Source organism: Chiloscyllium plagiosum, chromosome 14, assembly GCF_004010195.1.
Source record: "Chiloscyllium plagiosum isolate BGI_BamShark_2017 chromosome 14, ASM401019v2, whole genome shotgun sequence".
NCBI classification, from domain to species: Eukaryota; Metazoa; Chordata; class Chondrichthyes; order Orectolobiformes; family Hemiscylliidae; genus Chiloscyllium; species Chiloscyllium plagiosum.
Genome location: NC_057723.1, coordinates 14,215,715 through 14,232,774, shown reverse-complemented (window position 1 = coordinate 14,232,774; position 17,060 = coordinate 14,215,715). Strand labels below are relative to the sequence as shown.

Genomic DNA, 17,060 nt, shown 5'->3' with positions numbered 1-17,060 from the left:
AAGGCACTACAAAAATGCAGTTTTCTTTGCTTTTAGGTTTGCCCTAAAGATAAAGTGTGTGTGAAAGCTGAGAAGGAATGTGAAAATATTTCAGAATGTGCAAGCTTGCATTTTTATGTGTTTGAGTTTATGCCTGTGGGGCCATACTGTCTGTGAAAATTCAGCTGCGTTTTGCAAATGACTGAAATGTAATGCCAGTGTCAAATCACCAGATGGCAATGCTATATAATGGAAGAAATACAATTGGGCAAGTACATGAATGATGATGATGAGTCAGCTGAAAACTGATGTGCATTGTGACGTTTGGGATGATATTTTTCATAGACATTAGCAAACGTGACCCCTTTCCTATTTTATCAACAGTCAGCATTTTATCATTTAGGAAAATGTCTTAAGTCTTTAACGAAAGAGTATTAGACTAAATTTGCCAATAAGACTGTGGATTCTTTTAACAGGTGACCAAATGCTTGGATAAAGAGGTAAGAGTCCCACATAGAAGCAGCTAAAAATATTGACATAAACAGTACAAATCCTTTACCCTTTTTGGTATTTTTGCAAACGAGATGATCAGAAACAGCTGCACAATCAGGTGTTTAAAATATAGCTTTAATTTATATATACAGTAGCGCCTCAACTTACGAACTTAATCCGTTCCGGGACCCGGTTCGCGGACCAAAAAGTTCACGAACTGAATCAATTTTTCCCATTTGAATTAATGTAATTCCAATTGGTCCATTTCGCCATGTCGTACTGCTTAGCGAGATAAGATACTCGAGCACCATTCTCGTGTTTAGCTATTATTTCCTTCTTCGTTTCCACAGTAATACGTTTAGGCTTCTTAACACCACTATCACTACCACTTTTCACTTTCTTGGGAGCTCAAATGAGGGCTAATTTAATGCAAAAAACAAAAAAAAAGCATGAGAATGCTTGGACATAGCAATGAACGATGTTCACAGCGCGCGCCAAAGACAAACTGAATGAGATCACGCGGGGCCCGAGAGCTTTTGAGTCCAAAGCATGTGTAGCAAAGCAGAACAATGAAACCACGTGGTTGCACACAGGCTTTTTGCGTTCATACCTTCATTAGTACCTTGAATTTCATATATACGCTGAAGCATAGTTTTACGTAAACCGATTTGTTCGTGAACGGGGTCGTTCGTATGTCGAGTCCCTACTGTATATTATATATATGTAAATGAAATCATGGAAATCAAAATGTGTATACATTGATCGAGAGTTGATGGGTGCAAGTCAGAATTTGGAATCAAAAGTGCACCCATTGTCTTAAAGTAATTTATGCTCAAATTTCATTAGGAGACATCTAAATAGAAATTAATCAGAGTGAGCAATCAAACCCACACCACACATTTTGTTTTTAATTGAGTATGACACCATTCTTTATTCTGAATCACAATTTCCACTCCAGGACAAAAATCAAGGTTGTCCAATGCAGAGCTAGGGGAGTATTTTAGTTATTGGAGTATTGTAAAAGATTCCATGTCATCATTCTGAAGAGCAGGGCCTTATCCCACAATGTATATCACAAAAACAGATGATTTGTTCATTATCACATTGCTATTTGCTGTTGCATTTCATACATTGCAACAGTCTTTGCACTTCAGAAGTAATTCATTGCCTGTAAATCACTTTGATACATCTAGTGAATGTATAAAGCACAATATAAATATTGTTTTATTTTCTCTGTTAATCCAAAAGCACTAGGTATGCTTGTGTTAGAATCTGTAATCAGGGACATTTTATTGATGTGATTTATCCTGTGAAATATAGAATATATATACAAATATAGAATCATAGAATCCCTAAGAAACAATTTCTCCACAGCTACCCTCAGAGCTACAAACCCTCTATGAATCTTATATGTTCAATAAGGTCTCCTCCTATTTTCCTAAACTCAAACCTTTCCTCATAAGAAAGCCCCACAGTACATGGATCAACCTAGTAAATCTTCACTGGACTGCCTCCAATGTCACTCTAGCTTTCTTTTGATAAAGGAATCAAAAAGTTAACAGTAATCTGGTGTGATCTGATTTGTACCTTGTAATGTTTCAGCAAAACTTCTGTATTTTTATACTCCATTCCCTTTGAAAGAAAGGCCAACGTTCCATTTGCTAGTACCTGTTGACCTTCTACATTTGCATGTGGAAAGAAAGAAAATATTGGGCAGGCCTTAATGAAGCAAACTTTTCTTTCAGAAAGTGTTCAAAAGAACTTGCAATATGCAGAAAAAGTAATTACATAGAAAAACATAGTTGTGCAAGACTTAAAAATGGGGCCAGGTTTGTGGATGGTGATGCACTCGAGCAGAGGAATAGACAATTGAAGAGTACTTGGGAATATTTTACTTGAGGGTATTTGCACTCAAAATTCCACAACCTTTTCAGCAGCATCATTGACTTATGCCCCCTATTCCTCAATGCTAAGAGGGAGAACATTCAAGGCATTTGACTTGACATAACTTACTGGGAACAAAGGATCCAATTGGATGAGAATGGGAACAATACTCAAGCTGTCTCTGAAAGCCAGATTCTAACCATGTCACTATTTGCTGAAACCACCAACATTTCTTTTCACATCAAACAAAGGAATAACCAGGTCGCGATGGGAGCAGAGTGGTTAAAAAGCATTTGCTGCCTGTTCACGTGTCTGTTGTTTGCAGCATTGGGTCGTCCAGCCTTAACCTCGCAGTCTCGCAGGGACAGTCAGCTGAAGGATTAGAACTCTGACTGGGTATCAGCATTGGCAGTCGAGCTGAAGCAGCATTCACACAGACAACTTTTGTATTCAGACGTTGGTGGGGCCTCTGGTTCTGCGTGCACTCCTCCTAACTGTGCTTTCCCGTACATTCCCAATACTCCAGCCTCCTAGAAAGGTAAGGTGAACAATTTTTTCAATAAATAAGTCTTGGGCGGTACCAGGACCACAAGAGTCCTGGAGGTGTCAGAATAGCAATCTATTTTGTAGGCCCATGCGGGTCATATTTCAGCAATCAACAGATTAAACCTACTCCTGCATGGGTCTTTGAATCATTTATGTATGTAAGATAAAAACTGCATTGAGGGCGGTTGATTTATTGCACCAGATGAGTTTCATTCTATTCCAATTTGGACATTTGCTATTAACAGCAGTAATCTATCATTTAACTATTCGAGGTCAGTTGAAAAGCAGTGAAGACTTGAATTTCAAAATGCTTCATTTGTTATTTTTACAGTAGATTGAAGTACATGTTTTAGACCATCTTGAAAAGATTAATAAGATTAAAAAGATCCCTGTTATAGCACGGTACACAATAATGAGCAATTATGTTGTGAAACGCTACAAAATTCAGAACTAAAGTCAGCTTTGAACAGGAGACATTTATAGTTAGGCTAACCACAAATCACCTAAATATTTTGGTCTGCTTGTCAAAAATGTGCCATTTTTTAAAAATGTCTATGGGACATTGTCAAAATTCTCATTTCCATCCTACATCGAAGAGCCTTTGCTTGGCTAGAAGGGATGTGGGGGATGTTCCTTTCAGTACAGTTTACTTATGAAAAGAAAAATTCCATTCTCTGTTTTAAAACAGTGTCGTATTTTCCCCATCTTAATTTTCTCCCTTCTTTCTTGAACATGGCAGAGGTAAAGTTAACTTGTTGATGATTCAACTACCTCTTGCATATCATTCCCAATGAATTAAATGAATTCAATATTAACAATATTATATCTCATTCATTCATTCACGAGATGTTGGCATTGTTGGCTGGGGGCAACATTCATTATCCATCCCTACTGGAACTTAAGTTGGTAAGTTGCCTAATTGAATTGCTGGAATCGATGTGTTGGGTATAGCCGCAATGCTGTTAGGAAGGGAGTTCCAACATTTTGACCCAATGACAGTGAATGAGCAGTGATGTAGTTCCAAATCAGGATTGAGAGTGATTTGGAGGGGAATTTTCAAGGGCTGGTGTTCCTATGCACCTGCTGCTCTTGCTTTTCCATATAGGTCGAAGTCATGGGTTTAGAGGATGCTGTTGAAGAAGCTTTTGCAAGTTATTTCACAAATCACCAGTTTACATTGGTTGAGCAGGGAAGGAATGATCAAAGTAGTTAATGAGGTGCCAATCAAACAGGCTGGTTTGTTTAGAATGATGTCAAGTTTTTTGTCAAGCATACTTGCAGCTGAACTCATCTAGACTATTCCTAACTTGTGGACAGGTGGACAGGATTTGCGGAATCAGAATTCCTTACCTGAGAGTTCCTCACCTCTTACCTGCTGTTATTAATCACAATATTTTTATGGCTGATCCAGTTCTGTTTCTTGTCAAGGACTTGCTTTACTCAAAGGCAAAATAGTCTCAAGTGTTTCACTGGAGTTCATTTTATCATCTGCAGTCCTCACTTTCTCCCTGTATTCTATAATTCTCAGCTGCTTTTCTGTGCTTTACATGGATGATCTGACTTTTCACATGAGACTGGGCAGGAAGTATTTAAGGCTTTTTAATCAAGCAGACCTCCATAACAGGGATTGAATCTATCATTGCCCAATGTTCTGACACTTAGGAAAGGGATTAGTTCCTTTTGACAACTGTCAAATGTGGTTTCTGAGTAAAACACCACTGCCTTAATGTTATGGTCTGAGTGTTGTTTATACTTTAGACCTTGTAACATTTACCATGAAAATGGGACAGATGTCTTGAAGGTTTTCAACAGCATAACTGTCTACACAATTTTAAGATCTCAGACTTACAAATTACATTGAACAAAGATACAATGACTGTAAGCAGGTTATTCCTATGATTATTTCTGCTACTAAAGGTGGGGCAGGTGCCTTTATATTGGAATGTCCTCATGGTGATGGCATCTAACTGCCTTTAGGGCACACTGCCAGTTTGCTCTGGGATCTATGCATTAATGCAACATACCACTATTCTCTTTTAAAAAGTGGGACCCTTTTCTAAGAAATGTACAAGGATGCATATAGACAAATTCTCTACACATTAAGATCCCACTTATGGATATATAACATGATCGGATGTAATCCTTATAGTTATCACAACTTGGTGATGTCCCTGTACTCCATGCACTGTCTGCCATCATGAGCTGTGCGTTATTTATCATAGGTGTGTGATGTCTTGCACTAACACAATATCAGTATCCAATTCATTGTGTGATGGATGGTTGATTATATGCAGTTTGGATAAGACTTAGCTGTTGCTCATTACAATGCCATATAACCTAGAGTGGACACAATGTCATTGTATCTTGACACAAACTCATTTATGCATATGGCAATCTCAAATTCTTAACATTGCCTTGGTTCAGGTTGAAATAACTGTCTGAGAACTCATTAAACTTCCTCTTGTGTGATTCTCTTCCTTCATTACAATGCATCATGTACATGTGTTCAAGTGGTGGAATGTGGGAAGGACAAACTGGTGGATCTTTCTTCGTGAGAGCTATGATTGGACACACCGGTGTTGGACTGGGGTGGACAAAGTTAGAAATCACACAACACCAGATAATAGTCCAACAGGTTTACTTTGAAGTCCAAGCTTTCGGAGCACTGCTCCTTCGTCAGGTAGCTACTGGGGCAGGATCATAAAACACAGAATTATAGTAAAAGATCAAAACATCACACAACTGATGTGATGCATTGAACAAACCTAGATTGCTGTTATGTCTTTAATCACTTAGAATGGGCTGCAGGTTTCGATTGACTAATATGTAAATCCCAGAGCTTCTTTCAAAGTCACATTCCTGAGACAAGTTAAGGTTTTATCAGTATAAAAAAAGGTGACATCTCAGCTCAGGCAATACATTAAAGGTGTGAGGTTAGAGTCTGTCTATATCCTAACCTTGAATCAGACTGGTTCTATTTCCAAAGTAAGAATTTATAAAATGTCACATGGAAGAGACATTGGAGTGCAAGTTCATAGCTCCTTGAAAGTGGAATCGCAGGTGGATAGGATAGTGAAGAATGTATTTAGTAGGCTTTCCTTTATTGGACAGAGTATTGAGTACAGGAGTTGAGTGGTCATGTTGCAGCTGTACAGGACATTGGTTAGGCCACTGTTGGAATATTGTGTGCAGTTCTGGTCTCCTTCCTATTGGAAAGATGTTGTGAAACTTGAAAGTGTTCAGAAAAGATTTACAAGGATGTTGCCAGAATTGGAGTATTTATGGATAAATAGACAAAGTATTTTCTGGATTTCTGGGGGAGTCCAGAACTAGAGGGCCTATGTTTAGTGTGAGAGGGGAAAGATATAAAAGAGACATAAGGGGCAATGTTTTCACGCAGAGGGTGGTACATGTATGGAATGAGATGCCAGAGGAGGTGATGGAGGCTGGTACAATTGCAACATTTAAAAAGCATTTTGATGGGTGTATGAATAGGAAGAGTTTGGAGGGATATGGCCGGGTGCTGGCAGGGAGGACAAGATTGGGTTGGGATATCTGGTCGGCATGGACAGGTTGGACCAATGGGTCTGTTTCCGTGCTGTACATCTCTATGACTCGATGACTGACTGCCTACAGATTGTACGCTTTTTGAATAAAATAGAATGTATCTGCTAATGCAAATTCACCCCACAGACTTATATATGCATATGCGGCATGTGTGCATGAGGGGGAGAGAGAGAGAGAGAGAGAGAGAGAGAGAAAGAGAGAGAGAGAGAGAGAGAGAATGTGTGTGTGTATGCTTGATAGAGTGTACACGCAAGTGTGAATGTTATATGCCTGTGAGAGAGTGTGCACATGAGTGTGAGTGTGCTTGTAAGAGAGAACATGTGTATTAGAGCGGCTCTGTGTGAGTGTGATCATGTTAAGAGTGTGTGTACGTGTGTTTGTGTGTGAGTGTGTGTATGTACAACTATTTAGTGCAGTAGGGTCATCTGTAGTGTGACATGAACTCAAGGTCCCGGTTGAGGCCATCCTCATGGGTACTGAACTTGGCTATCAGCGTCTCTTCAGTGACTCTGCATTGTTGAATATCCCAAAGTTTGCCTTGGAGGATGGTCACCCAAAGATCCAAGGCCGAATGTCCCTGATCACTGAGGTGTTCACTGACTGGGAGGGAACATCCCTGTCTGGCGATTGTTGCACGGTATCCATTTATCCATTGTCGTAGCATCTGCTTGGTCTCACCAATATACCATGGCTTGCACACAGCATATGAGATAGACAACGTTGGTCTCGTCACGCATGTAACTGCCGGGGAACACTTCAGTGATCGAGGACATTCAGTTTCGGTTATTTGGGGTACCAGTCTCCAAGGCGAACTTTGGGATATGCAACAATGCAGAGTGGCCAAGCAGAGGCTAATAACCAAGTTTGGTACTCCATGAAGACGGCCTCACTGGAGTCTTGGATTCATGTCACAATACAGGTAACCCCATTACACTATATACTCACACACACACTCACACATAAGCACATATACACATACATATATTTACACACTCTTACACACAATCATACCCACACTCACACAGTCCCTCTCCCATACACACACACTCACACGCACAACCTCTCACAGCCATATACTCCATCACACTCGCACACACTTGATCAAGCATGCACATACTCTTACACATGCACGCACACACTCACTCCTTCTCTATGACATATGCATACACTTTGCATACACATATAGAAGTCTAAGGAGTGAATTTGCATTTGCAAATACATTCTATTTTGTTCAAAAAGAACACAATCTGTAGGCAATCAGTTCTTACTTTGGAAATAGAACCAGTCTGATTCAAGGATAGGATACAGACAGACTCTAACCTCAGACCTTTAATGCATTGTCTGAGCTGAGATATCACCTTTTTTTTATATACCAATAAAACCTTAAGTTGTCACGGGACTATGACTTGAAAGAAGTTCTGGAATTTACATATTAATCAATCGAATCCTGCAACCCATTCTAAGTGATTAAAGACTCAACAGCAATCTAGGTTTGTTTAATACATTGCATTCAGTTGTATGATACTTTGACCTTTTATTAGAAATTCTATGTCCTATGATCCTGCCCCACTAGCTACCTGTTGAAGGAGCAGCACTCCGAAAGCTTGTACTTCCAAATAAACCTGTTGGACTATAATCTGGTGTTGTGCGATTTCTAATTTGATGAGAGCTGTCAGTGAAGGTAAACCCCTGCCTAGAGGAGTAGCACATGGATTTATCAGCCATCTAAAAATCTTGGCAATTCTCTTTGCACTTGATTATCATGGATGTCATTTCACAGTCAGTGCATTCTTTGAGACTGTTAGACTGAGGGCAGTGAGAAATAGTATTACATCGATGCCCCAATTCCTGCATCTTCTGAAAGGACCCATGAGTGTTCTACAGATCATTGTCAGACCCAATTCGGTGAGGAACCCTACATATACTTAATACGGTGGTCAATGTTTCAACAGGTTTTGGACAAGTTATATCTTTGATTTGTTGCACAAAATTACATTTGGATGAATTAGTCACTGATCAGAGTGTAATTGTGTCTGTTTGATCATGGAAAAGATCAGTCACGATCTTGCACCATGAGTCTGAAAGAATCCAATTTGGAATGAGATTTTGTTTCAATATCTTGATTGATGCCAGGACAATAGATGGACTCATATGACATCAGAAACACAGAAATAATGTAACTCAGAATCATACTAATCAAGCCAATCTCATAGTCTTATTTCTGCATCCATGCGACCTACACTTATGTTATCCAGCATGACTTTATGTAGACCTTGTTGAATTATGACTTGTTTCCCTTTAAAAATGACATTCCTGGAGAATCCAGTGCCTCATCTCTGAATGGGCAGAGGAGCATGTCTGTTCATGGATCTGTTGAATGTGTTCAGGCCACCCACTGATGATCTCATTGAGCTGCTGCAGCTGCTTACCATCTGACGTCATTTATTGAATCTGTTTTGCTCAACTGTGACTAAAATGAGCAATTTGATATTAAGTTTATCTTCCAACTCAGATTCAATAATTCACTTGTAGGTCTAAAGTAATTTCATATTCTTAGCAGGAATTAGAAATTGATTAAGAGCTTTGGAAGTTATAATTTCAGAACCAGGTTTGTGTTGTACACCTAAATTGTATCCTGGATCTTCATAAATAACGATTTGCATCATAGAGGTACTCTTGGATGACTTTTGACAGATCATTGTGGTTTGTGGTTACTATGGCCAATGAAATGTTTGTCTAATAGGGATGTGTGAAACTATTGTGTTCCAAAACCAGAGCAAGAGTTTCTCTTTCACTGTTGGAGAACTCTACCTGAGCCGTTGTGATGACCTTTGAACCAAATACAGTAATCTCGTCATCCTGTAATGCTCCAAAGCCTTTCATTTACTACTAATGCAAAGCATTGGAGGATCACACATTTGCTGCATGATAAAGCATTTTTGTGAGATTGGAAAGTAGATTGGCAATCTTCCTATTGTATCTTCCGGAGTGCCCATGTGGGGAAGGTCCTGAAGAGGAGCAATCCGGTCAGCAATGGATAAAAAGTTGAAGAAACTGAGATATCTTGTGTAAGTTATCTTTATCTTGCATTGTAAACATTTTCTGCATGTCTTCTACTTTGGTAGGATCAGATCAATATGAATTCATTGAATGGAAGAAATTGATTGGCTCATGTTAACTCAGCATTTCTTTTCCTGTTGAGAATAAGACCATGTTTCCTTTCTACTGTCATGGGCTGAAGGAGGTTTGTGTCACATTCATGGTTAGATCTTCCAAGGACCACAATGTCATCTTTGATACAGAGACAATCCAGAAGATTCTCGATGATGTAATCCATATGTTGTAGGAACAAATCTTGGTAGGAGGATAATCCAAACTGTAATCTGAGAAAACAGTTTCTCCTGAAACGTGTTCTAAAAGTTATCAGCACCTGCAATAAGAAGGAAAGATACATGAACCAATATTCATTCTTAGCATCAAGCTTGTAAAATAGCTTGACACACGTGTATTTTGGATTACGCCCTTGCAAAGTAGGAATATTGTGTGGACTGCGCTTTAATGCATTGTTCTGCCATGTTGAATCTGAGCATACATGTATTTTTCAAGAAAGATGGCACTATATAAGTAATGGAATTACACCAAGCAGTACGATGCTCGACTTTGAAGATTATGTTTGTACCATGGAATCCAGTTCCACCTTGTGCTTATCTATATGAATGTTGCCTACAAACTGGGTGATGCTGGTTGGGAATCACCTTTCGTATACAATACTGCATTGCTTTTACCGATAGTTACCAATAGAATCAACTCTGTCTTGGTCAATGATATGTCATGGATAGACTGAACGTCACAGTTTGACATTTCTGGGGCTGCAATAAAGGCTTTTTACCTAATGGACTGTGACAAAATATAGATTCTTGCATACTGACTAATCAATAAATACTGGACCAACAATGTAAAAGCATTCAGGTATCCATCCTGGGAAGCCAAGTTGACATCTTAAGGTGGATAATGCCAATGCATGGAATGCTGGACTGATTGTAATATTTAGTTTATTATGTGCACCATACTGTGATAGTTTCATGTGTACACCTCATGTAAGATGTATAAAGGGATGGTTTTCACATTAGGTCCAATGTCAATTTTGGTACATAATGCATGCTGCCATTACTTTTGGGGTATATCATTTGGAAGGAAAGAAAGGTTTCCTATCCATGCCCCTCATGATTAATTAAACCTCTATATAATCACCCTTCAGCCTTTGACACTCTGGAGAAAACAACCCCAGCCTATTCAGCCTCTCCCTAAAGCTCTAATCTTCCAACCTGGCAATATCCTTGTGAATCTTTTCTGAACCCTTTCAAGTTTCACAACATCCTTCCAAAAGGAACGAGACGAAAATTGTAAGCAATATTCCAAAAGTGCCCTAACCAACGCCCTGTACAGCCTCAACATGACCTCCCAACTCCTGTACTCAATACTCTGACCAATAAAGGAAAGCATACCAAATGTCTTCTTCACTATCCTATCTACCTGGGACTTTACTTTCAAGGAGCTATGAACCTGCACTCCAAGGTCTCTTTGTTCAGCAACACTCCCCAGGACCTTACCTTTAAGTGTATAAGTCCTGCACTGATTTGTTTTCCCAAAATGTAGCACCTTGTATTTACTTAAATTAAACTCCATCTGCTGCTCCTCAGCCGATCATCTGATCAAGATCCCATTGTAATCTGAGGTAACCTTCTTCGCTGTTCACTACACGTTACAACTACAAACTTACTAACTATACCTTCCATGTTCATATCCAAATCATTTATATAAATGACGAAAAGTAGTGAACCCAGCACCGATCCTTGTGGCACACCCCTGGTCACAGGCCTCCAGTTTGAAAAACAACCCTCCACCACCACCCTCTGTCTTCTACCTTAGATCCAATTCTGTATCCAAATGGCTAGTTCTCCATGTATTCCATGAGATCTAATCTTGCAAACCAGTCTCCATGGTGAACCCTGTCAAACGCCTTACTGAAGTCCATATAGATCATGTCCACCGCTCTGCCCTCATCAATCCTCTTTGTTACTTTTTCAAAAAACTCAATCAAGTTTGTGAGATATGATTCCCTACACACAAATCCATGCTGACTATCTCTAATCAGTCCTTGTCTTTCCAAATACATGTACATCCTGTCCCTCTGGATACCCTCTAACAATTTGCCCACTACTGGCGTCAGGCTCACTGGTCTATAGTACCCTGGCTTGTCCTTACTACCTTTCTTAAATAATGGCACCACGTTAGCCAACCTCCTGTCTTCTGGCACCTCACCTATCGATGATACAAATATCTCAGCAAGGGGCCCAGCAATCACTTCCCTAGCTTCCCATATAGTTCAAGGGTATACTTGATCATGTCCTGGGGAATTATCCACCTTTATGTGTTTCAAGACATCCAACACTTCCTCCTTTGTAATATGGACATTTTTCAAGATGTCACCATCTATTTTCCCACATTTTATATCCTCAATGTCCTTCTCCACAGTAAACACTGATGTAAAATACTTGTTTAGTATTTCCCCCATTTCCTGCGGCTCCACACAAAGACTGCTTTGCTTTCTAGTTACCCTTTTGTCCTTAATGTATTTGTAAAAACCCTTTGGATTCTCCTTATCCCTATTTGCCAAAGCTATCTCATGTCCCCTTTTTGCCCTCCTGATTTCTCTCTTAAGTATACGCCTACTGCCTTTATACTCTTCTAAGGATTCACTTGATTTCTCCTGTCTATATCTGACAAATGTTTCCTTCTTTTTCTTAACCAAACCCTCAATATCTCTAGTCATGCAGCATTCCCTACACCTACCAGCCTTTCCTTTCACTCTAACAGGAATATACTGTCTCTGGACTCTCATTATCTCATTTCTGAAGGCTTCCCATTTTTCAGCTGTCCCTTTACCTGTTTAATACCGTCAGAATTTACCTTCCTCCAATTTAGAACTTCAACTTTTAGATCTGGTCTATCCTTTTCCATCACAATTTCAAACCTAATAGAATTATGGTCACTGGCTCCAAAATGCTCCCCCATTGACAGTTCAGTCATCTGCCTTGCCTTATTTTCGAAGAGTAGGTCAAGTTTTGCACCTTCTTTAGTAGGTATGTGTACATACTGACTCCGAAAATTTTCTTGTATACTCTTTAACAAATTCCTCTCCATCTAAACCCTTAACACTATGGCAGTCCCAGTCAATGTCTGGAAAGTTAAAATCCCCTATCATAACCACCCTATTATTTTTACAAAATCTCCTTACAAATTTGTTTCTCAATTTCCTGCTGACTATTCGGAGTCTATAATACAATCCCAATAAGGTGATCATGCCTTTCTTATTTCTCAGTTCCACCCAAATAACTTCCCAGGACGTATTTCCGGGAATATCCTCCCTAAATACAGCTGTCCCTTATCAAAAATGCCACTCCCCCTCCTCTCTTGCCTCCCTTTCTGTCCTTCCTGCATTGTTTGTATTCTGGATTATTAAGCTGCTAGTCCTGTTCATCCTTGAGCCACGTTTCTATAATTGCTATGATATCCAAATCCTATTTTCTTAACCATGCCCTGAGTTCATCTGCTTTCCCTGTTAGGCCTCCTGCATTGAAATAAATGCAGTTTAATTTGTCAGTCCTACCTTGTTCTCTGCTTTGTTCCTGCCTGCTCTGACTGTTTGACTCTCTTCTGTTCTCAACTGTACCAGTCTTACATTGATCTCCTTCCTCAGTATCTCTCTGGATACCAACCCTCTCCTTACTAGTTTAAATCCTCCTGAGCAGCTCTAGCAAATCTCCCTTCCAGTGCATTAGTCCCCTTCCAATTCAGATGCAATCCATTCTTCTTGTACAGGTCACTTCTATCCTAGACGAGATTCCAATGATCCAAAATGTGAATCCTTCTCCCATACACCAGCTCTTCATCTATGCATTCAACTGCTCTATCCTCCTATTCCTACCCTCACTAGATTGTAGTACCAGGAGTAATCCAGATATTAATACCCTCAAGGACCTCTTTTTTAAACTCCTGTCTAACTTTCTATATTCTCCCTTCAGAATGTCATCCTTTTCCCTTCCTATGTCATTGGTTCCAATGTGTACAATGACCTCCCCCCATCTCCCCTTTAAGAACATTCTGCACCCTTCCCTGAGACAACCTTGATCCTGGCACCAGGGAGGCATCACACCATTCTGTTTTCTCACTGCTGGCTGCAGAAACATCTGTCTGTGCCCTTGACTAGAGAGTTCCCTAACACAATTGATTTCTTGGAACCTGACATACCCCCCATTACATTGGAGCCAGTCTAGATACCAGAAACTTGGCTGATCATGGTACATTCCCCTGAAAGTCTGCCACCTCCTACATTTTCCAAAACAGCATACCTGTTTGAAATGGGGATAATCACAAAAGACAGCTCTACTACCTGACTATCTCTCTTACCTTTCCTGGAGTTAACCCACCTATGTGACTGTATCTGTAGCTTTTATCCCCTCCTATAACTGTCATCCATCACACCTCCAGCTCTTGTAAATTTGTCATTGCCTCTGTAGGTCCATCCAATCCATTCAATATGACAGGATTTGCAACCAGACAGGATTTGCAACCAATGACATTTATTGCAGATATAATCCTCAGTAACCCTTAAACTCTTCCAAAACTCCCACATCTGACAAGAAGAGCATAACACTCTACTAAAGGCCATTTTGCTCCTTCCAATCTACAGACCCAGAAAATAGCACAGTCTTATTGCTCTACAAAACACTGCTCCAGGCTAACTTAATACTTACGGCTTATATTTTTAAAATTCAATCAAGAGACAGATCCCAATAAAAAAGTATAATCAATAAAAAAACCCACCCTACTCACTATCGTTGATATTTGGCAAGGCTATACTTAATACTATTTACTTATCTGTTTCTGTGCTGTGACCGCTCCCAAACAGGCTCCTCCAACATCAGTTGTGAATTTTGCTATTTGTTAAGATTTCCTAGACACATTGCAATGTTGAGCTATACATGAATTCAAACAGCAGAGTCAGGAACTGCACAGATTCACCGCTGTGTCAGTTAGCAGTGTACGTTTCTTTCTCTCTCTCCCTTACAGACAATGTGCTCGCTGCCTTTGTCTGTCTTTCTCCCTTTTAAAAGTGCTGCTATTCTGAATTTTTTTTTAATGTTCCAAAACAATTGCAACAACATTTAAAACAGTAATTGCTGCTCCTGGAATTAGAGGAAATCACCTCCAGCACCAAAAATACCTCAAAAGAGGAGCAGCCTCTTGCAGCCAGAAATTTTTCCCATCCTCCATCTTGGATTACCCAAGTTGAGGTCAAAACATCAAATGCCTTTAAGAAGAGGATAGATATAGTTCTTCGGACAAAAGGGATCGAAGGGTATTGGTTAAAATACTGAAATTCCCTTCCTAATGCCATATTGAGTCTACCTACAGCACATGGACTGCAGCAGTTCAAGAAGGCAGCTCACCACTAACACTAAGAATGAGCAAGAAATGCTGACCCAGCCAACAACACCACCCACATCTCACGAGTGAATTTAAATAAAAGAGCAGGAACGGTACAGAGTTGGGGGATCAGTCTTGATCAGATTTAATGGCAGAGCGGGCTCAAAGGGCTCAATGGCCTAGTCTTTTCTTTACGATAAAGCAATCATGCAAAATTTTGAAGTCAAAAACTTGGAGAAAGGTGGGGTAGGGGTAAATATAATTTTGTTATCTTCATGATTGGTAATGGGTTAACTATGGGGGGAAAATGTTGGATTCGGTAATGGTCCATATTCTATTGACTCCACGCATGCTACTGATGTCATAGACAGTGTGTGTATGGAGATAAGGACTCTAGCTTTTGGGGCCAACATGTGTACTTTTACGAGTTCCCTAAGTCCTGGTAATTATGCTGACTGAATGTAGTTGTATTTATTGCTATCATGAAATAAACCTTCTTGTTATGTAAAAACAGAGTCTGTTCTGGAGATACTCTGTTATGGTCTGTCCTCTACCAATAATCATTGTACTATCTGCGCTTAGGCCCATGCCAAAAGAGGAATTGGTGGTAGACAATTACCTCAATCAAACCTCAACCAGAATCACATCTGCTCAACGTGGCAAATAGCAAGAGCTGTCAGATGTGATCATCTGCAAAAGCACCGCATGATCAGCAAGCACTTGCATCCCACAAAGTCTCCAAGGAAACCAGGAATATTGCTGGAGATTGATGCTGTGGGTGTAAGAAACTTGGAGGTCTAGGGGAGATGGGGAGAAGCAGGAGTTGAAAAAAAACTGTAAGTGTCTCACGAGACTAATAATTTGTGGGAAGAATGAACTTGGGAAGTTTGTGGAATAATACTAGCTTAGTAGTAGTTATATTACTAGCTATTACTAACAATAGCGAATGGGAAAGGTAGGGACACCATTGCTACGCCACTAGAGAGCTGAAGCCTTGCTATTTTATGCTTCAACTTATTGTCTGCAGGCAATAAATGATAATAGTTTCCATTTGTCTTGTGTCGATCCCTGTTGATCCTCCTAAAAGCTCCTACCAATCTTTCTACATGTATCTTCTACATAAAGCACTGTGTCAACTTGCCCAAACTCTTTCAACAGAATTCTCCAAACCCACAATCAACCACTTAAAAGGGCAAGAACAGGAAATGCAAGTAAACATTACCACCAGCATATGATCATTTCAAACCACACGCTATCAATCCATCCATACCACCATTCCTTCACTGATCACCAAATTAAAATCCTGGAATTTCCATTCCAATCCTGCACTCAACATCACTGTGAGTGTATCTCCATTACAATGGCTCAAGAAGTTGGATGGCCACCACTACCTCATCAATGATTAGACATTGGCAATAAATGCTGGCTTGTCTAGTAATGCTCCTACCCTAGTTTTTTTTAAACCTTGTAAACACAAGCCAAAACATTTCTCAATAACAGAAGAATGAGAATGGGAGGAGATCTCTGTGAAGCACGCAAGATTTTAAAGCAGTTTCACAGGGTAAGCCCTGATAGGTTGTCTCCCTGTCTGGGGAATGTAACACAACTAAGTCTCCAATAATGGGCGGCATCATAACTCGGTGGTTAGCACTGCTGCCTCACAGTGCCAGGGAACAAGGTTCAATTCCAGCCTCAGGTGACTGTCTGTGTGGAGTTTGCATATTCTCCCTGTGTCTGTGCAGGCTTGCTCTGTTTTTTTCCCACAATCCAAAGATGTGCAGGCCAGGTGAATTGGCCATGCTAAATTGCCCATCGTGTTAGGTGCATGAGTCAGGGGTAAATATAGAGGAGAGAATGGGTCCAGGTGGGTTACTCTTCGGAGGGTCGGTGTAGACTTGTTGGGCTGAAGGGCCTGTTTCCATACTGTGGGAAATCTAATCATAAGGTTGGTGGGGCTGGTCAATCATTATCACTGAAATCAGGAGAACCTTCTTCAGTTGGAGGTTGTAGATATCAGAAGGGGTTGTGAATAAACACAAAACAAAGAGAACACATTTTCGGGGATTGCTATAAAACCCCATTTGTATCAGTGACATTGAAAC

General features: G+C 40.0%; 1 protein-coding gene across 1 annotated transcript in view; it reads left to right on the top strand.

The window, feature by feature from the left end:
* The first annotated feature begins 2,673 nt into the window (after positions 1 to 2,673).
* LOC122556507 (fibroblast growth factor 1-like) overlaps positions 2,674 to 17,060 on the top strand; it is a 46,720-nt gene continuing 32,333 nt past the window's right edge. Inside the window, exon 1 of the mRNA XM_043703220.1 lies at positions 2,674 to 2,893. The gene's annotated coding sequence lies outside the window, so the exon portion shown is untranslated. The remainder of the gene's footprint in view (positions 2,894 to 17,060) is intronic.